The sequence below is a fragment of the Euprymna scolopes genome, chromosome 44 (genome assembly GCF_053919585.1).
Source record: "Euprymna scolopes isolate OS-2025 chromosome 44, ASM5391958v1, whole genome shotgun sequence".
NCBI lineage: Eukaryota > Metazoa > Mollusca > Cephalopoda > Sepiida > Sepiolidae > Euprymna > Euprymna scolopes.
This window is the reverse complement of record NC_136525.1, coordinates 38,289,532-38,293,576: the sequence shown is the minus strand read 5'-3', so window position 1 is coordinate 38,293,576 and position 4,045 is coordinate 38,289,532. Positions and strand designations below refer to the sequence as shown.

At 34.1% G+C, this 4,045-nt stretch overlaps 2 pseudogenes; one reads left to right on the top strand and one right to left on the bottom strand.

Annotated features, from left to right (window-relative positions):
- The first annotated feature begins 369 nt into the window (after window positions 1–369).
- LOC145269000 (5S ribosomal RNA) lies at window positions 370–486 on the top strand (annotated as a pseudogene).
- A 1,712-nt stretch (window positions 487–2,198) lies between these two features.
- On the bottom strand, window positions 2,199–2,315 carry LOC145268887 (5S ribosomal RNA; annotated as a pseudogene).
- Window positions 2,316–4,045: the final 1,730 nt, after the last annotated feature.

Below are 4,045 nucleotides of genomic sequence, written 5' to 3'. Positions count from 1 at the left end.
ATATCCAATATTTTTTTTATTTTTTTTATTTGGCAATTTATAACTACAATAAATTTTGGTTTCACTTAATGCCTTAGCTAGCAAATTCTAGCATTGCAACAAATATAATTTGCTGATTTCTGATTAGAAGAATAATAAGAATAGCATTCTTTGAAAATCCGCGGAATAAGGACTTTTTAAATTGTTTTTTGGAGTATTCAGTCGAACATTAAATTTTGATTGTAAATTTCAACTTTATATATATATATATATATATATATATATATATATATATATATATATATATATATATATATATATATATATATATATATATATATATATATATATATATATATATATATATATATATATATATATATATATATATAATACGGCATAGTCGCGTTGACACACCGGTTCTCGTCAGATCACCGAAGTTAAGCAACGTCGAGCCTAGTAAGTACCAGATGGGTTACCATTTGAGAATTCTAGGCGCTGTATGTACTCTCCGCTTATCTCGGCATTTGTTTCCAGTCGTCCTGTACATACACTTCACTTGCCACTGGTATTTAACAATGTTGAATCAGGAGAGGTGTGGTTGAAGTTTGCGCACCTCCTGCAACAAAAATTTCACGCGCAGGCACCCCTTCGTGGATATCCATAGTCCGTCAAAAGACTTAAGGAGCTCCTCCCCCCATATATATATATATATATATATATATATATATATATATATATATATATATATATATATATATATATATATATATATATTTAAAAATCCGTTTCATAAGAAGGAACAACAAATAATTGATTTTGTTGTTGTTCCTTCTTATGAAACGGATTTTTAATTTAATTAAAAATTGATTTTTAAATTTTAAATTATAAATCACATTACTTAATATTGAATTAGCTCTAGGACATTTAACTATCGAGCTTATTATATATCTAAATTACAACGAGCACTTTCTATTTCCTGTATTTTAATTAAACTAGTAATTTCACTGTTACATTAAAATACACTCAGCTCTTTAGACTATTGTTCTAATCTCCTTTAAATATATATATATATATATATATATATATATATATATATATATATATATATATATATATATATATATATATTGTCTTCTATGCATATAAATTCCCATTATATCTGTTATGTAGTATTTTTACAACCCCGGGCAACACCGGTTATTACTGCTAGTAACTTCATAAGTACTAGTTTTTTATAGATGTTGTCTTTTCTTTACATTCTTCTAGCAATCTTAGTATATTCCCAATCAATATTCGCCGACGCGTTCGTATATTCGGTGTAAATGAATAAATTATTTGCCGCGACAAACTGCATAAAAATTTTCTCTTTTGTTTGCTCTTTTATACTTCGGTCGACATCCGTGACATTTCAAGGTTGTCAATATTCTACGACACTCTGGCGACAGTTGACTGGAAGAATAACAAACGAAACAGGGTTGAGTTTGATATAAATTTTGCTAACCACCCCCGCAGCACATTCCACTAATCATTAGTGAGTGTCACCTGTATACAGCTGAGGACCACCAGTATTACTAGACATTTTTTCAAATGCTTTATTTACATAAATCACTCCAGACAAGACATGAAGACACTTATTGTAAAGTGTTTAACTGAACAAAAGATGCTTAACGCAAGGATATGAGCTGCCGGTTTACTTTGATATTAAAAGTTTAGGAGGAAAACAATCAGCAAAAAGAGAGTTCATCTAGTGTATGGTTCTTGAAGTTCCGCCCGGCTCCCCACCCGCAGGAGACTAGGCATGAATTTCAAAGACCATATGTGGGAGCAACCACACATATAAGACCATTGCCTTGTGGCAATCAGTTATTGGTCAATGTAGGGGAAACCCTTCATACCAATTGTCACTATCCAGCTCCCCTACTCCCCGGGGATTTTGGTAGCCATTTCCCCTTCACTCTCCACATTAAAAAATGGCATTGTGCCTAATTTGCTCAATGGGGAAGCAAATAAATCCAAGTAGTGTATAGTTCTTTTGAATTAATTCATTCAGATATAAAAAGGCTTCTTCCTCCAGTTGATTGGCAGACTATGGATACCCACGGTAAGGGTGCCTGCGCATGAAAGAGAGATATGCAATCCCCAACCACATCTCCACTCGACATTGTTGAATAGCAGTAGCAAGTGGAGGTTCTGGACGACCGGAAACAATGCTGAGATACATACAGCGACTAGAATTCCCAAATGGTCACCCATCTGGTATTAGCCAGGCTCAACGTTACTTAACTTCGGTGATCTGACGGGAACCAGTGTGTGAACGTGATTATGCCGTACATTCATATTTAATCCTTACTAATAAAATAAAATAAATAGGGAGACACGACGTTGCCCGGGATTGAATGATGATCAACGAATATTTCAGACTCTCATTATCAAAGACATCGGGAAGTTTTTGCAATCAAATCGATTAATAGCTTGCTTTAGTTGGGGACCCATCGTGGTGCACCAAGATTTGCATGCCTTCAAGAACTTACTTAGTTTACAATACATTGAAGTTTACATTGAATTGTAAGAAAAAAGGCTTATTGTTTATTTTATAAAATTATTATTATTATTATATATAATAGCTTGAATTAAACTCTAATATGCAAAATTCAAGTATCATGGTTCAATTGTGGTTTAAATAGAAACATTAATTGTAACATAGTGCGGATGCATGCAAAGTGACGTCACCGGGAACGAAAAAAGAGCATAGAAAAAAAAAGAAGATTTCGTGTGAGACAAGATAACGTTCGAGATCTCGTGGGTTACGTGGAAAACGTTCTAGAGCACGAGGGTGACGTCACGTTTGTAACGACAAAGAAATAAATGTCGGTGTATAAGACTAAAAGCGAGTTAGTGTTATCTCCTATTCTGTGTCATAATATCTTTTTCGACTGAAACTGAACATGTGTTGGTTCGCAGACATTACAGATTGGAAACATGGCTTCTGTTGATTTTATATGCCTGACTTTATTGCTTGTGCGGTGATAGTAGCTGGAATTTACGTTTCAAATGAAAACATCAAGTAACATGCTTTAAATATCGGATTATTTCGATTTTCGATTATCGATACTTATACCAAACATATGAGCAAGTTCATACACATAAAATACCTGCGTGTGAAACTTTATAAAAATCGGGCTATCCGTTTTGGAGTCCAATAAATTTTAAGGGATCATAATAGGGGTCAAAGTTTTAAAAATTGACCTTTTTTTTTTTTTTTTTTTGCTCAACATACACCTCCAAACACCCGGGCAACAAAAAAAAAAACGTAGATTTTTTTTTTTTTTTTTAGATTTGAACCCTATTGTGACCCCTTTACATATGTTTTGGGCTCAAATCAAGTTATTAAGTTAGATCCATGTCCAAGGAACCTATATCTAAAATTTCAAGTGTTTAGACCCAAAATTGTCGGAGGAGTTTGGTAGAGTTCTCAAAGATCAAATCGTTGAACTTTGACGCCTTTACAGCCAAATTTCTGGCCGAAAACCAATCACATGAATTTTCACAAATCTCAGTATCCGGTATATCAAATGTCGAGTCTGTAGACTAAAAATTGACAGAGTTATTGCGTAGGGAAATGTACATAGACAGACACACACACCAACACACAGACACGTTCACTTTTATAGATATACTAGCATTTCAGTACATCGTTTCCTGGGTGTTTGGACGTGTCGGTTGAGCACAAAACAAAAAAATAAATAAATAAATAAAAATCAGTGGTAGTAGGAAGGCAGGCTCGAACCCGGACCGCGAAGGAGGAAAAGAACGGGGAAAAAAACCTGACGTCTATGATGTTACGACAACCCGCAAACCGGAAGTGACATTTTTTTTAAATTAAGGCTAGACAATCGAAAGGAGAGGATGACTTTAAAGAATATCGGCGAAAAAAGCGACCCCACCCCCTGTGGAAAAGTTCCCAGTTGAAGGTGAAGATATTAATGTTTTAGCCAATTTTTTCGATATTTGTCGTGTGAAGGTCGGACTGTATAACGATACTGATCTTGGTAAAATCCGTCGC